We start from the raw sequence: 20,431 nt of genomic DNA on the forward strand, positions 1-20,431 counted from the left end.
TTCTCTCCTCTCCCCTAGCATCCCTAAAACCTGTCAACCACTACTTCCCATTGCTACAGTTTTGTTAGAGAATGTTATGTAAATGGAATCATACTGTATATGAACGTTTCAGACTGGCTTTACTCAGCACAATGCCCTTGGGATCCATTCAGATTGTTGCATGTATCAATTAATAATTTGTATCTTTTTATTGTTGATTAGTATTCCCTTGTATGGATGTAGCATAATTTGTTTAATATTCATCTACTGAGGTACGTTTTGGTTGTTTTCAGTTTTTAAATGTTACAAATCAAGCTGCTATGAACAAGTATACACAGGATTTTGTGTGGGCAAAAGTTTTATTTCTCTGGGTTAAAGCCCATGAGTGCAGTTGCTGGGTTATATGGTAAGAGCATGCTTAGATTTTAAAGAAATTGGGAAAGAATTTTCCAGAGTAAAAAAAAATTTAAAAAATTGATGTATAATTGATTGTACATATCTGTGGGCTACTGTGCTGAATATCAATACCTGTGTGCAATATGTGATGCTCAAATCAGGATAATTAGTGTATTCAAAATTACACAGTGTAATCATTTTTTGTGGCCCTTTACCAATTTCTTGCTAACTCCTCTCCCTCTTCCCTTCTCTGGTAACCTCAGTTCTGTTCTCTCCTTTTGAAATTTCAGTGTATTATTGTGGTTGTTTTATCTTTCTTTTATTTGTTTATTTATTTATTTTTTAGCTCTCATCTATGAGTGAGAACATATGGTATTTCTCTTTCTGTGCCTGGCTTATTTCACTTAGTGTAATTTTCTTTAAGTTCATCCATGTTGCTGCAAATGGCAGGATTCCATTCCTTTTTATGGTGGAGTAGTATGCTATTGTGTAAATATACCACATTTTTCTTATCCAGTCATCTGACGCTGTATATTTAGGTTGGTTTCACCTCTTGGCTATCGTAAATAGAGCTGTGATAAACATGGGAGTGCAGGTATCCCTTTGACATGATGATTTCCATTCCTTTGGGTATATACCCAGCAGTGGAATTGTTGGATCGTATGGCAGTTCTATCTGTAGCTGTGTGAGGGATCTCATACTGTTTTTCATAATGTCTACACCAATTTACAGACCACCAACAGTGTAGGAGGGTCATCCTTGCCAAAATTTGTTATTCTCTGCCTTTTTGATAATAGCCAGTCTAACTGGGGTGATCTCAATGTGGTTTTGATTTGCATTTCCCGAATGCTGAGTGATGTTGAGCATTTTTTCGTGTATCTGTTGGACATTTGTATATCTTCCTTTGAGAAATGCTGATTCAGCTTCTTTGCCCATTTTTTAATCAGGTTATCCATTTTTTGCTAAGGTGTCTGAATTTCTTGTATATTCTGGATATTAATCCTTTGTCAGAAGCATAGTTTGCAAATATTTTCTCCCCTTCTGCAGTGTATCTTTTTGCTCTGTTAATTCTTTCTTTTGCTCTGCAGAAGCTTTTTAGTTTGATATAATCCTATATGTTTATTTTTTCTTTTATTGCCTGTGCTTTTGGGGTCTTATTCATAAAGTCTTGGCCCAGTCCTACTTCCTGAAGTGTTTCCCCTGTTTTCTTTTAGTAGTTTTATAGTTTCACGTCTTATATTTAAGTCTTTAATCCACTTTGAGTTGATTTTGGTATATGGTGAGAGGGATGGGTCTAGTTTAATTCTTCTACTTATGGATGTCCAGTTTTCCCAGCACCATTTATTGAAGAGGCAATTTGTCCTCCATTGTATGTTCTTGGTGCCTTTGTTGAATATCCATTGGCTGTAAGTGCGTGGGTTGATTTATGGGTTCTCTATTCTGTTCCATTGGTCCAAGTGTCTGTTTTCATGCCAGTAGCATGCTGGTTTTGTTAGTATAGCTTTGTAGTATCATTTGAAGGCAGGTAGTATAATGTCTCTGGCTTTATTTATTTATTTATTTTGCTCAGGATTGCTTTGGCTATTAAGGGTCTTTCATTGTTCCATGTGAAATTACGATTGTTTTTCTATTTCTGTGAAAAATGCCATTTGTATTTTGATGGGGATTGCATTGAATATGTAGATTGCTTAGGATAGTATGGACATTTTCACAATGTTGATTCTTCCAATCCAAGAGCATGGAATATCTTTCCATCTTTTTGTGTCCTATTTAATTTCTTTCAGCAGTGATTTGTAGTTCTCATTGTAGAGATCTTTCACCTCCTTGGTTGGATTTGTTCCTGCATTTTTGGTGATGATTGTAAATGGGCTTGCTTTCATGATTTCTTTTTCCGCTACTTCATTGTTGGAATATAAAAACACTGCTGATTTTTGCATGTTGATTACTGAAGTCATCTGTCAGCTCTAAGAGTTTTTTAGTAGAGTCTAAGTTTTTCAATATATAAGATCATGTCATCTGCAAACAGGGACAGTTTGACTTTGTCTTTTACAGTCTGGGTGCCCTTTATTTCCTCCTCTTGCCAGATTGCTCTGGCTAGTACTTCCAATACTATGTTAAGTAGAAGTGATGAGAGTGGGCATCATTTTCTTGTGTTCTTAAGGGAAAGGCTTCTGTTGAGTGGAGAACTAGTGTAATCAAATATTTTGAAATCTGATCAAATACTAGATAGCCAAAAATTCAGGGTGATATTGGCAGTGAGTTTGTCATATATGACTTTTATTGTGTTGAGATATTTTACTTCTTTACCTAATTTGCTGAGAGTCTTTATCATGAAGAGATGTTGAATTGAGTCAAATGCTTTTTCTGCATCTGTTGAGGTAATCACATGGTTTTTGTCCTTGATTTTGTTGATGTGGTGTACCACATTTATTGATTTGCATATGTAGAACCATCCTTGCATCCCTGGCATGAATCCTGTTTGATCATAGTATATAATTTTTTTGATGTGTTGCTATTTTCTGTTTGCTAATATTTTGCTGAAGATTTTTGTGTCTCTGTTCATCAAAGATATTGGCCTTGTAGTTTTCTTCGTTTGTTGTGTCTTTGTCTGGTTTTGCTATCAGGGTGATGCTGGCTTCATAGAAAGAGTTTGGGAGAATGGCATCTGTTTCAATTTTTTGGAATAGATTGAAGAGAATTGGTATTAATTCCTCTTTAAAGGTTTGTTAGAATTCAGCAGTAAAGCCACTTGGTTTTAATCTGGGCTTTTCTTTGTTGGGAGACTGCTGATTATTGCTTTGATCTCATTGCTTGTTATTGGTCTGTTCAGATTTTCTATGTCTCCTTGGAAGTTCAGTCTTGGTAGTTTGTATATATCCAGAAATTTATCAATTTCCTCCACATTTGTAAATTTGTTGGCATAGAGTTGTTTATAATTGTCTCTAATGATTCTTTATTTCTGTGGTATTGGTTGTAATGTCTCCTCTTTCATTTCTGATTTTTGTTATCTGGGTCTTCTCTCTTTAGTTAGCTTTGCTAATGTTTCTCTATTTTGTTTATCTTCTCAAAAAAACAACTTTTTGTTTCATTGAACATTTGTATGATTTTTGGGGTCTCTGTTTCCTTTAGTTCTGCTCTGATTGTAATGGTTTCTTTCCATCTACTAATTTGGGGATTGGATTGTTCTTGTTTTTTGAGTTCTTTGAGGTGTAACACTGCACTATTTATTTTAAATCTTTCTGTTCTTTTGATGTAGGCATTTATTGCAATAAACTTCCCTCTTAGTATTTTTTTTGCTGTATCCCACTGGTTTTGGTATGATGTGTCTTTATTTTCATTAGTTTTAAGAAATTTTTTGATTTCCTGTTTAATTTCTTCCTGGATCCATAGGTCTTTGAGGAGCATGTTGTTTAATTTACATGTATTTGTATAGTTTCTGGAGTTTCGCTTGTTATTCATTTCTAGTTTTAATCTGTTGTGGTCTGACAAGATACTTGAAATGATTTCAGTTTTTTAAAATTTGTTGAGACATGATTTGTGACCTAACATGTGGTCTATCCTGGAGAATGTTCCATGTGCTGGTGAGAAGGATGTATATTCTATAGTTGTTGGATGAAAAGTTCTGTAGATACATGCCAAGTCCAATCAGTCTAAAGTGTAGTTTAAATACTGTATTTCTCTGTTGATTTGTTTTAGATGATCTGCCCAATGTTGATAGGGGTGTGTTTGGGTCCCCAGCTATTATCTTATTGGGATCTATCTCTTTCTCTAGGTCTAATAGTGTTTGCTTTATATATCTGGGTGCTCCAGTGTTGGGTGCATATATATTTATGATTGTATGTCTTCTTGCTGCATAGATTCCTTAATCATTATGTGATGACCTTCTTTATCTCTTTTTTATGGTTTTTGCTTTAAAGTCTATTTTATTGATATAAGAATAGCTATTCCTGCTTGCTTTTGATTTTCATTTGTGTGGTATATCTTTTTCTATCCCTTCATTTTTAGTCTGCTTGTGTCTTTACAGGTAAAGTGGGTCTCTCATAGATAGCATATAGTTGGGACTAGTTTTTAAATACAATCAGTAAGGCCATGTCTTTTGAGTGGGGAATTTAATCCATTAACATTTAGGATTGTTATTGAAATGTATTGTCTTACTCCTGACATTTAGTTGCTTTTCTTATGGTTGATTCAAGTATCTTTTTTTCCCTTTTATTATTTGTCTACAGCATTTGTTGGTTTTTTGAGGTGGTGTGGTATAGTTTCTTTTTCTTTCTCATTTGCATATCTTCTCTACCAGTGGTGCTTGTTCCTTCTCATGTATTCATGGTGGTGTTACCATTTTGGGGGATCCAAGTGCAGGACTGCCTTAAGGATGCTTATAGAGCTGGTTGTGTGGTGGTGAACTCCCACAGTTTTTGTCTGGGAAATACACTATTTTCTCTTCATTTCTGAAAGATAGTTTTGCTGGGTATGTTACTATTGGCTGGCAGTTTTTTTCTTTTAGTACTTTGAATATATCATCCTGTTCTGTAAGTTTTCTGGTGAGAAGTCTGCTGTTAGTCTGATGGTAACTTCCTCATATGTAACTTGATGCTTTTCTCTTGCTGTATTTAGGATTCTGTCTTTGTCTTTGACTTTTGTCAGTTTAACTAAAATGTGTCTTGGAGAGGAGCTTTTAGGGTTTAATATGTTTGCAGACCTTTGAGCCTCTTGGATCTGGAAGCCTGTATCTCTACCAGTACCTGGGAAGTTTTCTGCTGTTATTTTATTTGTTTTTTAATGAAAACATGTTTTCAATGGCTTTTCCTTTCTCCTCCTCTTTTGGAACACCAATGATTTGGGTGTTTGTGCACTTAAGGTGGCTAGCTCTCTTAGATTTTCTTTTCTTTTCTTTATTTCTTTTTTTTTAAAAAAGATGACTGGTAAGGGGATCTTAACCCTTGACTTGGTGTTGTCAGCACCACACTCAGCCAGTGAGCGAACCGGCCATCCCTATACAGGATCCGAACCCATGGCCTTGGTGTTATCAGCACCGCACTCTCCCGAGTGAGCCATGGGCCGGCCCGATTTTCTTTATTTTTTAAAATTCTTTTTTCTTTTTTAAAAATCTGTTTGGATTATTTCAAAATGACTGGCTTCAAGATCAGAAATTCTTTCTTCTGCTTGCTCTAATCTGCTGCTTACAGTCTCAATTGTAATTTTTATTTTGTCAAATGAGTCTTTCAGTTCCAGGAGTTCTGATACATTCTTTTTTATGTATTTATGTCTTCGTAAATGTCCTCCTTCATGTCCTGAGTTGATTTTTCTCATTTTGTTGTGTTATCTAACTGAATCTTCTTGTATCTCTGTGAGTTTCTTTAAGATCGTGACTCTGAATTCCCTTTCAGATGTATCAAGGGATTGCTGTTGTATAGGGTCTGGTATTTGAGAATTATGGTGTTCTTTTGATAGTGTTCTGTTTTCTTATTTGTTTGTTTTTCCTGTATCCCTGCATTGATGCCTAGTCATCTGGTGGTTTGCTTCCTCTATTATTCTGGGGTGGCTTTTGAGGGGAGAGATTCCCTCCTATAGATTTGTTATATATTGCCTGTTAGGTGGAGTGTTTTAGTTTTGGTTCCAGGTAGACTCAGTTGATACTGGTAGACTCAGTAGTTCTGGGTAGACTCAGTATTTCTGGGGGATGCTGGCGAATATGTCTGCGGCTGGGGCTGCACACATGGCTGCACCATGCAGGTGGGTGGGGGCCATGTAGGCAGCTAGGGCAGCTGGGGCTCTGCAGGTGGCTGTATGGCTGGGCCTATGAGTTGGGGGGTGGGGTCACATGGGTGACTGGACTGCTTCACCCAAGTGGACCACCAGGTGTTGGGGTCACATGGGTGGCTGGGGCCACTCACTCAGCTGGAAGGCTGGAGTCATGCAGGAGCCCAGCACCATGTGGGCAACATGGATCATGCAATGGGGTACACTATGCAGGATCAACTCCTGTGTGGGGAGAAGGGCCATAGATCTGGGACCAGACAATGGCACAGGCAACTGCAGTGATGGTGGGGTGGGCTGGGGCAAGAGCAGGAGGAGGGTTTCTACTGGGAATTGCTCATGGCTGAGCAGATTCTTTCCACTGCAAGGGAAAATTCCTCCTGGCTGATCCTGGCTTGGGAGATGTGGTGACAGCTAAAGCCACATGCCTCTCCTCTACACCACCCTGCTTGGCTTTCATGCTCCACAGGGTCCTCACGAGGCTCCTGCTGCCTGCCCCAACACTCTCCCACTGATGCTCTCCCCATACCTAGCTGTCCTTTCCTTGCTCTGGTCTCTTTCTGTGGAAGAACCATGTGTTGGGCATCTGTAGTCTGCCATCTTGCCCTAGCTTCTGGAAGATAATCTTTTAAAGGGTCAACTCCACTTCAGATTTTGTTTCACACTGGGAAGGGCTGTAATATCATGTATTCACAATAACTTACTGGCTCTTTTTTCCTTAAGGCATTTGGTGTCAAATCATCCCCCTCTGTGTTTGTTTTTCTAGTGCAATTGGGCTTACTCTTAATGCATGGTGAATAAAAAAATAGGCTTATCACTGCCAGGAGCAGCATCCTTCGCATTATGTTCATCAGGCAAAAGTGAATCATTTGCCTTAAGAGAAAAGATATTTTGCCCTAAAATCTGTCTAGAAGTAACTATTTCTAAATCTTTTAGCCTCCCAGCCTCTACTTTTTCAATGTCTTTCTACAGGTAATCTCTCTACATCCAGGACAATTTGTCATTCTGCTTCTTCTATTTGTACCAGGATATATTTATTTTTATTTTTTTTATTATGGTAAAATATATATAAGAAAAGGATTACCATTTTAAGCATTTTTAAACTTGCAATTGTGTGGAATTAAATAGATTCATAATGCTGTGTAACTACTACCTCCATCTATTTCCAAAACTTTTTCATCATTCTAAATATAAACTCTGTACCCATTAAGCAATAACTTCTCATTATCACTTCCCCCCAGTTTCTGGTAATCTCTAGTCGATGTTTGTCTCTGAATATATCTTTTTTTTCAATTTATTTTTTCTTAATTGATCCATGATAATTGTATACATTTATGGAGTACAATATGATATTTGAGTATGTTTATACAGTTTGCAATGATTGTATCAGGGTATTTAGCATATCCATCATCTCAAATATTTGTCATCTCTTTGTGTTGGGTACATTCAATATCCTTTTGACTAGCTACTTGAAGTTATACAGTAATTTGTTGACTGTGGTCTCCTTATATTGTTATAGCACACTAGATCTTATTCTTCCTATCTCTACACAATTTTGTATCCATTGACAACCCTCTCCCTCTCCCCCCTTCCCTTCCCCTTACTAGTTTCTAGTAATCACTATTTTCCTCTCTACTTCTATGATATCAAATTTTTTAGCTTCCACATATTAGTGAGAACATGTAGTATTTCTCTTTCTGTACGTGGCTTATTTCACTTAAAATAATTTTTCCAAGCTCTGTGCTTGAATGTTGCTGTGAATGGCAGAATTTTATTCTTTTTTATGGCTGAGTAGTATTCTATTGTGTATATAGACCACATTTTCTTTATCTTTTTCATCTGTTGACAGATATTTAGGTTTGGTTCCAAATCTTGGCTATAGTGAATAGAGCTGTGATAAACGTGGGAGTGTAGGTAGCCCTTTGACATGTTGATTTCAATTCCTTTGGATATATACCCAGTAGTGGAATTACTGTATTATACCACAGTCTATCTATCTGTCATTTCTTGAGGAATCTCTGTACTGTTTTCCATAGTGGCTGTACTAATTTACATTCACACCAACAATGTATAAGAGTTCCCCTTTCTCTCCATCCTCACCAGCATTTGTTATTTTCTCTCTTTTTGATAATAGTCATTCTAAGTAGGGTGAGACAATATCTCATTGTGGTTTTCATTTGCATTTCTCTGATGATTAGTGATGCTGGGAATTTTTTCATATACCTATTGGCCATATTTCTTTGGTGATTCTCTGCATTGATGATCTGTCCAATGATGAGAGTGGTGTGCTAAAGTCCTCAACTATTATTGTGTTGGCATCTATCTCTCCCTTTAGATCTGATAATATTGCTTTATATATCTGGGTGCTCCAGTGTTGAGGTGCATATATATTTACAATTGTTATAATCTTGCTGTATTGGTCCCTTTATCATTATATAATGCCCTTCCTGTCTGTTAGTATAGATTTTGATTTAAAGTCTGTTTTATCTGATACAAGTATAATTATTCCTGCTTTCTTTTCTTTTATATTTGCATGGAATATCTTTTTTCATCCCTTCACTTTCAGTCTATGTGTGTCTTTGTAGGTAAGGTATGTTTCTCGTAGACAGCATATGCATGGGTTGCATTTTTTTCATCCATTCAGCCAATCTATACCTTTTTATTGGGGTATTTAATCCATTTACATTCATGGTTGTTATGGATATATGAAGTCTTACTTCTGTCATTTTGTTGGTTGTTTTCTTATTGGTTTGTGTATCCTTTGTTCTTTTCCTTCTCTCATATTGTTTATCTTTGTGGTGAAGGTTTTCTGTATTGGTAAGGTTTGACTCTTTTCTCTTGCTAATTTTTATATCTATTCTACAATAAGTTTTATATTTTCAGATGTTTTCATGATGGTTGTTATCATTCATTCTCTTCTAGATGTAGGACTCCCCTAGGCATTTCTTGTATGGCTGGACTGGTGATGATGAATTCCCTTAATTTTTGCTTGTCTGAGAAAGATATTATTTCTCCTTCATTTCAGAAGGAAAGCTTTTCTAGGTACAATATTCTTGGCTGGCAGTTTTTTTTTTTCTTTCAGTACTTTGAATATATAATCTCATTCCTTCCTGGCCTATCGGGTTTGTGCTGAGAAGCCTGCAGTTAATCTAATGGGTATTCTCTTATAAGTGACTTGGCACTTTTCTCTTGCTGTTTTTATAATTATCTCTTTGCCTTTAATTTTTGATGGTTTGACTGCAGTGTGTCTTGGAAAGGACCTTTTTGAGCTTCCTGGTTTTGGATTTTATTATCTTTCCCAAGATTAGGAAAGTTTTCAGTTATTATCTTGTTAATTATGTTCTCATTACCTTTCTTGTTTTCTACTCCTTTGGAATGCACATAATTTGAATATTTGTTCTCTTAATTGTATCCCATAGATCTTGTAGGCTTTGTTTATACTTTTTATTCTTTTTTCTTTGTCATCCTGAGTTATTTCAAAGCAGTTCTCTTCAAGATCGGGAATTATTTCTTCTTCTTGATCAAGTCTGTTGTTGAGACTCCTAGATGCATTTTTTACTTCATTCAATTAATTAGTCAATTCCAAGATTTGTTTGATTTTTTTGATGATATCTAACTTTTTGTTAAATTTGTTGTTCAGATCATGAATTATCTTTTTCATTTCATTGAATTGTCTTTCTGTATTCTCTTGTATCTCACTGAGTTTCCTTAAGATTATTGACGTGAATTTCTTTTCTGGTAGGTTATAATTTTCAATTCTTTGGGATCTGTTACTAGAGCATTATAGTGTTTCCTTAGCTGTGCTATTTTCCTTGTTTTATCTTGTTTCAACAGTCACCTCTTTGAGTTTTATAGAGTGTCTTGTGTGGAACTTACACCTGCAATTGCATCCTTGTGTGTTGGTTGGGGAGAGTACAATGGCTTTGTTCTGGGTTGGTATAGTAGTGTAGACTCTGTGTAGTTTCTTCAGTTGTAATCTACTGTTTCTAGGTCTGCACATGTCTCAGTGGTCTATGCTTGGGGCGGGTTCATGCCAGTGGTGGTGCAGCTGTGCTAGGGGTGGTCTTGCTGTGCTGCTTCTCAGGCTAGAAGTATGCATATGCTCACTGTGGGTCAGTTGGTATACTGGAGATGGGGTGCTGCATTGATTTTCAGACTGGGGAGGTGTGGGTATGTGACATGTCAGGTATTCTGGGACTGGTTTATCAGTGGCAGGATCACTGTGCTGATTCTCTGACTAGGGGCACCAGGGGTGTATCAGCTAGGCTGTTTCTCACTTGAATGAGAGTGTGTGTGTGATGGCTCAAAGACTCAAGGGTGGGCCCACCAGAGGCATGCTAGCTGGGCTACTTCTCTGAATCAGTGGCATGGTCATGCTTTGGCTTAGCTAGCTGGGTACAGCTCAGCTGGGAAGTAGGCTATTGCACTACTTTTTAGGGTCAGGTGTGGAATCACACTTTCCTCTGCAGTTTGGCTGTGGATCTGCCAATGGCAGGGCTGCCGAGCCACCTCTCAGACAATGGGCAAGGCCACTAGACAGTACTATTGAAGGTGAAACTGCCTGGCCACTTCTCTGGGAGGGCACCAATGTGCTTTATTTCCACCAGTCTGGGGGTGTGCTTATTAAGGTAGGGATCTATGAACCGTTTTTCTGGGTTGGGAGCTTGGGTACATAGAGCTCAACCCACTGGCAATGGGTGTCTACCTGTTTGATTTCTGGCCTGGGATGTGGGGATGTGTCAGGTTAGCAGGCCTGGAGGTGGCTTCCCAGACATGCAGGACTGTGGTCACAGCCAATCCTGGGCCCAGGCTTCAAGCCGTTGAGATCAGGTTGTTGTAGCCTATCCCGTGAGTGTGCAGGGATGACAGTTGCAGGGCCTTAATGCTGAGGAAGCACAGTGGCTACTGGCCACAGTGGCTCTGGTTTCAAGATGGTGTCACACTTTATCAGCTTGGGTCATGTGGGTGGGGAGTGGTTAGTGTACAATGTGTGCTCCTGCTCTGGAGCAATGCAGCTTACATTCTAGGTAGCTCTCCATGCTTGTCTCTGGTCTTGCAAGAGCTGTGAAATCTTCCTGCAGTGGGAACTGCAGGCCTCTGTGGTGAGGATGGGGGTTGGTGTGGGCCCTCTTCCTATCTTTTCCCTGCAATGGATCCTGCCGTGATCCTAGTGGTGGGGATATGGCAGCTGAGGCCTCCTCTCTATGCTACCATTCTGAGTTTTTGTGCTCCTCAAGGATTTCGTCAATCTCCTGCTGCACTCCTGTGCTCTCAGATGCTCTCATCAATATTTAGCTGTCTATTAGTTTCTGGTCATTTCCTGTGAGAGGGACGTGCACTGAGTACCTCTAGTAAGTCATCTTTCCTGCTATGTTTAACTACTATCTCAACTAATGGGGAGTCTCCAACTAGCTTGGTTTACCACTCACTCTTAACCCCGACTTCTGCCAAAGTACCATCTTCTCCCTGAGACTGGCTCATGGCTCACTTGTTCACTTTGTTCAGGTCTCAACACAGATGACTTCTCATTTGAGAGGTCTTCTCAGATGCCCCCCCCCGCACAACATCATTCTCTATGCTATTACTTGGCTTTATTTTTCTTCATAGCACATAAATCACCTGACATTGTATATGTCTAACTTTGTCAGTGGTCTAAACTTGTTAAAATGTAAAATACCTGAGGGTAGGGACTCTGTGTGGCTCACTGCCATTTCCATAGACCTGAGAATGTGCCTGGCACATCATAGACACTCAATAAATAGGAAATGAATGCATAAATCAACAGAGATTTTATAATCTGGTTTTCTAATTGATTTTGTTGTATCAACTCTCTTGCCTCTACAGCTTATCTTTCAAAGAACTTTGGAAACTTTAAAGTCATCTTCTAAAAACACAGATCCAATCAGCTTACTCTACTCAAAACCCTTAAATAGTCCTTTATTGGTTATTGAGTAAAGCCCAGATTCATTAAAAATAGCAATTAAACTCCCCACAATTTATCTCCTGGAAGACTTTCTGGCATTATGTTTAACTTTTTTCCCTCTCCAACTTATAATCCAGCCTCACTGGTTTGCTTACTTTTTCTGACCATGCCACATACTTTCTTGTCAAGTAATTTTAGTCTTTTTTCCTATTCTCATGTTCAGCCAACTTCATCGTCGAATTCCAGGATTGGATTGTTTTTTTGTTTTGTTTCATTTACGTAGGAATTTTGAGTTATAATTTTCATTTGCTTTGTGACAACATTTTTTTTCTGTAAAGTTTTCTTCATATACTTTCTTAGTTTCTTTGTTTGAATGTTGTGTATAAGTACGTTTGAATATGCTGTTTTTTTTCTAGACTTGCCATAAGCAAAAGATTCCTGTAGAGTGCGGGAGGACTAGAGTAGTTCTCCAGATTCCTCTGCTCAAATTCTCCCTCTTCTGATGCTGCTGTGATGAACTACTTTTTCAAAAATGTGGCCCCACCATGTAGCTCTATCTCCCTGGCACTCACAAGAGCAGGACTCCTGCCAGCGTTGTGTCCCCAGCTATAAAAACTGAGAAAACCAACAGTTGTCTTCCACTGTGTCTTTCCCTTTTAAAAAGTGATGCTTTCACAGTGTTGTAATGCCAAGGTCAGGGGTTCAGATCTTTGAACTGGCCAGCCACCAAAAAAAAAAAAAAAAAGTGGTGTTTTCTGAGTTTAGTCACCTCACGTCTTCCCTGGGCCCTCCCTCTGCCTTTTCCAGTTAATGCTCCTTATTCCAGCTCAGCCCTGCTCAAGGTATTTCCCATCAGGGCAAAGCCAGGGGCAAATGTTTGCTTCCATCTCTAAGGTTGGCCATTGTCAGGCCCCTCTCTTTCCCATTCTCCCAACACTGTGCTGCACCATTGCTGCTTCTTAGGGCTGCTCTTCAGATCTCAGGTGTCTTGACCACACCTCAATGTCATTTGGAATTTTGCTGTGTCATTTTGCTGAGGATGTAGTTTGTACTTTTCATTGTAGTTTATATTGTTATTATCCTTATTGTTCTGAATGATTTCCAGAAGAAGTGAGAAGATTCAAAACTGTGCTGCTGCCATTTTCCTACCCAATTTAATCAGTTTAAAGGACTATGCTTTAGTCTGAGATTCATGTCTTTCTTACTAATAATACGTTCTTTCTCAAATAAAACAGAAGTGCACAGGAAGATTGGAGTTTTGTGATATTTTTTAATACTCTGATTTGGAAGAACAAAACCTAACAACTTTTCAGTGTCCCCATTTTTGAAATATTATTAGTCTATGAAACATTAAAGTCTGAAAAATACTGACATGTACTTGTCTGTTCCTCAATATATTTATCTAATGTTATATTATCTACTGTATTAGTCTGTTTCTGTTGCTTATAACAAAATACCTGGAACTGGGTGATTTATAAGAAAATGAAATTTATTGCTTACAGTTTCAGAGGCTGGGACGTCCAAAGTCTAAGGAACACATCTGGTGAGGGTTTTCTTTGGTGATGGCTTTGCTGCAATGCAGGAGTCTCACATGGAAGAAAATGGTGGAGCAGAGAGAGAGATTCTTTGTGTGCTATCCTTTTAAAGGCCTCCGAATCACACATATGACCACCATAACTAATCTATTCACTACGGCATGGTCCTACAATCTAATCAACTCTTTAAGGCCCCACCTTTTAATTACCATAGTAGGATTTTCCACCTTCTTAACATTGTCACAGTGGGGACCAAGCCTCCAACACATTAAACTTTTGGGGGGACACAATTCAATCCATAATATCTACCTAACTATCTGTCTATTTATGTATTCTATGTACTTCAACCAACATTTACTATGCTTTAAGCACTCATCCAAGACACAAAAGGAATATAGAAATTACAGAAGTCCATTTGGTAGCTGTCAAGGGCCTTAAAAGCTAGAAGCATCACAGATACACAGTTGATAAACTAGTCTGTAGATAGGAACCAAACCTATGCAGCATGCTGTAGCAAAATAGAGAAAGGGACTATGATCTCTAGATAAATAAAAAAAAATTGGGGAAAGATTTATGGATTTAATTTGGGCATTGACTATTTGGTGACTGAAATGTGAACAAGTGAAAGAGTAATATCAATCACACTTACACAAAAGTATGTGGCATGCTCAGAAAAAGTGAGTGAACCAGAGAGGCTGGATTGAAAGATGGAGGAAAAAATCATACACAGTGCTAGGAAGATAAATTGAGGGGAATTTAATTGCTACTCTAAACAAATCTGAGCTTTACTCAGTATGAAAGATTTCCATCTGAATGGGGGAAAAAAAACCCTAAAAATTACTACATGCAATAGGATAAGTTTGTAATCAATAGTATTCATATATTCATCAGCAACTAATTAGACCATGTAAAGATATAAAAGCCCTCATTTATAGTAGCCACAAAAAGATAAATTACATAGGAAAAAAACAATTCAAAATGAGAAAAACATACGACAGGAAAACTTCCAAATATTCCTGAAGAAAATAAAAGAAGATTTGAACCTTTGAGAAGCCATACAATGTATAGATAGGGGTGGTAAGATTCATATCATAAAGACATTATTCTCCCTAAGTTATTTATAAATCTAATGTAATACCAATTAAAATATATTATTTTCATAGAACTAAAAAAGTTGATTCTAAAGTTCATGAGTTAAAAAAAAAATTCATGAGGGAAAATTAAAAAATAGCCAGGAAAACTCTGAAAAGGAAAAGCGTTAATGAGAGGTTCCCCTTACCAAGTATCGACACATACTATAAGACTTCAATATTTAAAATGGTGAAGTACTGGAGCTGCCTATAGACAAACCAGTGTAACAGAATAGAAAGCCCAGAAATGGACCCAAATAAATGTAGAGATTTACTCAGCTTGTTTAATATTTGAGATAAAGTTTGTTTAAAAATGGTGTTTGTGGCTGGCCAGTTAGCTCAGCTGGTTAGAGCATGGTGTTATAACATCAAGGTCAAGGGTTTGGATCCCCGTACCAGCCAGCTGCCAAAGAAAGCTAAAGAAAAAAAAAAAGGTGTTGGTGCAACTGGGGAATTATCTAGACTAAAATAAACCTGGATCTGTATCTTATAGGAAGGATGAATTCCAAATAAATCAAAGTATGATATATAAAATGTTCGTAATTTATAAAGCCATTTATGTACTAGAAAAAAACATGAGCAAACTTCTGTCTATCTTGATGAATAAAGCCTTTCTCTAACTGTGACTTCAAATCCAGGATCCATGAAATTAGAAAATAGGTCGATTCTAGTACGTAAAATATATACACATATTTTGCGTGGCAGGAAATGAGGAGTGAGAGAATTGGCAGCTAACACTAGTCTACTGAAAAAGTTCCAGAGACCCAAGACACAATTGAAAAGGGAGGCCAATTATTCCTTAATATTTTCATAAAGCTAAGTTTATCCAATATAGTTTTATTTAGTTTTGAATGGGTAAGGCACTATTCACTCTCATTTGACTCTCACTAGTTTCTGATCATTCTCTTTGCCTCTCTATTATTATTGATGCTTTATGCACCACTCTGATTCTCCATCTAGAATATAAGCCCATTCCTTACAGTATATGGCATATGGACATGTTTAAGCTCAAATATTTGTTTGAATGAATGGTTTTCAAAATTGAATTTATATGAAAGGGCATCTATTGGGAAGTTTCACTTCTACTCTTAATTCCGTCCTCCCAATTCCATCCCAGCTCCACACACAGAACAACTTTCATGATCATAAACCGTATCATAAAAGGCTGGTCACTGCCTGTGATTGAAATATCTTCTGTCTTCACTGAACCTTTTATGCTCTGGTAATGTTATTTTAAAAAATGCCAGGGCCTGTCAGTTCCCTTGTCAAAAAGTTTAAATTGTGCCAGGAGATACTCAAGTGGATAAAAAAAAAGTTTCAAATGTTTCTTCCCCATTGTCATCTTACAGTGGAATCTTCTTCCCTGAGGTTTTTTTTTTTTTTTTTTAAATTGAGGTAAAATTCGCAAATAAAATTAACCAGTTTTAAAGAGTACAATTTAGTATATTTACAATTTTGTGCAACCATTATCTCTATCTGTTCCAAAACATTTTCATCACCCCAAGGGAAAACTCTGCACCTATTAAGCAGTCACTCCCCCCACCGCCTCAGTCACTGGCAACCATTAGTCTGTTTTCTGCTGCTGTGAATTTACCTATTCTGGGTATTTCATATAAATGCAACTCTACTATATGTTACATTTTATGTATGTATTCTTACACTTAGCATAATGTTTTTTGAGATTTATCCATGCTGAAGCATGTATCCATTCTTTATTCCTTCTTAGAGCTGAATAATATTCCATTGTATTGATATAACACATTTTGTTTGCCTATTCATTAATTGATGGACATTTAGGTTATTTCCATCAATGATGAATAGGGCTGCTATGAACATTCACACACAAATTTTCGTTTGAATCCCTGTTTTCATTTCTTGTGGGTATAGACTGAGGAGTAGAATTGTTGGGACATATTGTAATTCCATGTTTAACTTTTTCTTTTCAGTTAAAAAAAATTTATTATATTTTTATTGTAACATGGTTGATTGTACATATCCCTGGAGTACAGAGTTGAATATCAATACCTGTATGCAACATGTGGTACTTAAATTAGGTAATTAGTGTATTCAGCATTATACAATGTGATCATTTTTCATGGCCCTTTGCCAATTCCTCTCTTTCCCCTCTTCCCCTTTCCCACCTCTGGTAACATCAGTTCTGTTTTCTCCTTTTGAAAGTTCAATGTAATATTGTGATTGTTGTATCTTTCTTTCTTTTATTTATTTATTTACTTTTTAGCTCCCACTTATGAATGAGGACATGCAGTATTTCTCTTTCTGTGCCTGGCTTATTTCACCTCACGATTTTCTCTAAGTTCATCCATGTTGCTGTGAATGGCAATATTTCATTCTTTTTTCTAGCAGAGTAGTATATATACCACATTTTCTGTATGCAGTCATCTGTCGATGGACATTTAGGTTGGTTCCATATCTTGGCTATTGTAAATAGAGCTGCGATGAACATGGGAGTGCAGGTATCCCTTTGATGTGATGATTTCCATTCCTTTGGGTAGATACCCAGCAGTGGGATTGTTGGATCATATGGCAGTTCTATCTGCAGTTGTTTGAGGAACCTCCATACCGTTTTCCATAATTAACTTTTTGAAGAGCTGCCAAACTTCTTTCTATAGTATTTTACATTCCCGCTAGCATGTATGTGTTCTAATTTCTGCACATCTTTGTCAACACTTGTTGTCTTCCTTTTATAAAAAATTATAGTCATTCAGATGCATGTGAAGTAAGGTGTTGATTCACATTTCCTTAATGACTAATAATATAGAACATCTATTCATGTGCTTTTTGGTCATTCCTTGGAAAAAGGTTTACTTAAGTCCCTTTCTCATTTATAAACTGGGTTGTCTTTTCATTGTTGAGTTGTAAGTGTTCTTATGTATTCTGGATACCAGACCCTTATCAGGTATATGATTTGCAAATGTTTTCTCCCATTCTGTATGCTGTTTTACACTCTTTTGATAATGTCCTTTTATGCACTAAAGTTTTTAATTTGGTCAAGTCCAATTTCTCTATTTTTTTCTTTTGTTGCTTGTGCTTTAGGTAACATATCTAAGAATTTATCACCTAACCCAAGGTCATGAAGATTTAACCTATATTTTCTTGTATGTGTTTTGTATTCTTTGCTCTTACATTTTTGATTCCTTTTGACTTAATTTTTGCATATGGTATGAAGTAGGAGTCTGACTTCATTCTTTTTATATGTGGATATTTAATTAAAGAGACTATTCTTTCCCCAATAGATGGCTTTGTCACCTCTGTAAAAAGTTGATTGAACATAGATGTATTAGTTTACTTTTGAACTCTCAATTCTATTCCATTGATCTGTATGTTATCCACATACCAGTGCCACACTGTTTCAATTATTGTACCTTTTAGTAAGTTTTGAAATTGAAGGTGTGAGTTCTCCAACTTTGCTTTTCTTTTTCAAGATTATTTTGGCTATTTGGAGTCTCCTGAAATTCCATATGAATTTTAGGATGAGCTTTTCCATTTCTGCAATAATAATTATTGGGATTTTGATAGAAATTACATTGAGTCTGTAGATCACTTTGGGTGGTATTGCTATCTTAAAAATATTGTCTTTGATTCATAAACACAGCTGTCTTTCCATTTATTTAAGTCTTTAATTTGTCTCAACAATGTTTCATAGCTTTCAGTATACAAGTCTTTCAACTACGTTGGTTAAATGTATTTCTAAGTATTTTATTCTTTTTGATGTTATTGTAAATGGAATTGTTTTCTTAATTCCATTTTCAGATTCTTCATTGCTAGTGTTTAAAAATATAACTAAATTTTTAATGTCAAACTTATATCCTGTCACTTTGCTGAATTTGTTTATTAGCTTTAATAGCTTTTCTTGTGGATTCTTTAGGACTTCTTATATGTAGGATCATGTCATCTGTGAACAGAGATACTTAATACTTCTTCCTTTCCGGTTTAGATGCATCTTGCTTTTTTCTCTTCCTTCCTTTCTTTTTATTTATTACTTATTTATTTTTTTGCCTAATTGGTCTGGCCAGGACTTTCAGTACAATGTTGAATAGAAATGCAAAGGTAGCATTTTTATTTTGTTCCTGATTTTAGGGGGAACACTTAATTTTTCACCAGTGCATATATTATTACTTATAGGTTTCTCACAAATGCCTTTTATCATGTTGAGGAAGTTCCTTTTATTCCTACTTTGTTGAGGTTTCTGTAGTAATATAATGTTGGATTTTGTCAAATGCTTTGTCTGCATGAATTGAGAAGATTATGTGGTTTTCCCCCCCTTCATTCTATTAATGTGGCATATTATATTGCATTCCTGAGATAAACCCCACTTGACCATGATGTATAATCCTCCTAATTCCTGGTTTACTTTTGAGGAGAAATCAAAATTTCAGGTAAACGAACTCGTCTGTTGCTGGTGGAAATTATAATTACTTTGACCTTTATGTGCATTGACAGCTTTTGCAATTTGAACTGGCTGCTTAACACTCATAAGATGCTCCTATGACACATTCCAAACCTGTTTACTTTGAATAAAGAAGTGCCCTCCAATGTGCCAACTTTCCTAAATCAACTTTACTAATGGGATTTTGTTTTTCTACAGTACCACTTCTTCTAAAGGTTTTTGATGCCATGTGGCTAAAAAAAAAATTTTCATATAGTAGACTTGCTTCTTTTATCTTACTTTATTCTCAATATCGTGTTAGACTTCATATGCTATGGTGTGTATGTAAATTCAGTTACAGATGAGTAGGTCCATCACACTTTTCAGACAATAATTCAGTGTTATTATGATTTCCATAAATGAAGAAGTTGATATTCAGTGATAAAAATTATAGACATGGTAATAAAAAGGGCAGCTCTTTCTTCAAATGAAAAAATATAGACACCGAAAAGTACGAGTATGTGTTATGAATTAAAAGAGACTTAAGAGGTAAAAACTAAATGTAATGGGTGGACTTTGAACAAACCAACTATAAAAAGGTATTCTGGAGGCATTAGGTAAGTTTGGATATAAACTAAGTACTAAATTAATTATTATTGATAATAATAGTATTATAGATAGGCAGAAAAATATCCTTATCTTTCAAGGAAGAACAATGATACATTAAAGATTAAAATGTCAGAAAAAATAGATGAAGCAAACATTGAAAATATTAATAATTGTTACATCTGGATGATGAGTGTATTTTGAAATTTTTTACAATGAAGTTTAAAAGTAAAAATAAAGATTAAATAATTTTGGGTAAGATTTTTACTGAAAGCTTTTATTTATTTATTTTTTTAATGCCCAAGGAGATTTATAGCTAGGATTTAGAAACAACTTCTAGTGACAGATCATTTTAATTTTTCCTGTCATTTGATTAGGAAAGAGTGACATCTTGACCTAAATGAAAAGTACTCTGAAAATCAAGGATAACCAAAGCACTACTGAATCTGAGTCTAAAATACTTTTAAAAATGCAAATGACTCTTGAAATTAAAGTAACTGAGGATAAAATATGATGAGGAAGCTGTCTTATTTTTTGTTTACTTTTTCAAGGCAACAATGGGATATTAAACACTGGCTGTGGCAGCGGTCTCTCTTCTATGGTTATTGACTGTATCTTCCACAGCTTGCTGCAGGATTAGAGCCATACCCAAGTATGGACAGATGTTAAGGTGGTATTCTGTTATGGAAATCACCAAGTTAAGTCGTGCAGACTCTCT

This window comes from Cynocephalus volans, chromosome 9 (assembly GCF_027409185.1).
Source record: "Cynocephalus volans isolate mCynVol1 chromosome 9, mCynVol1.pri, whole genome shotgun sequence".
NCBI classification, from domain to species: domain Eukaryota; kingdom Metazoa; phylum Chordata; class Mammalia; order Dermoptera; family Cynocephalidae; genus Cynocephalus; species Cynocephalus volans.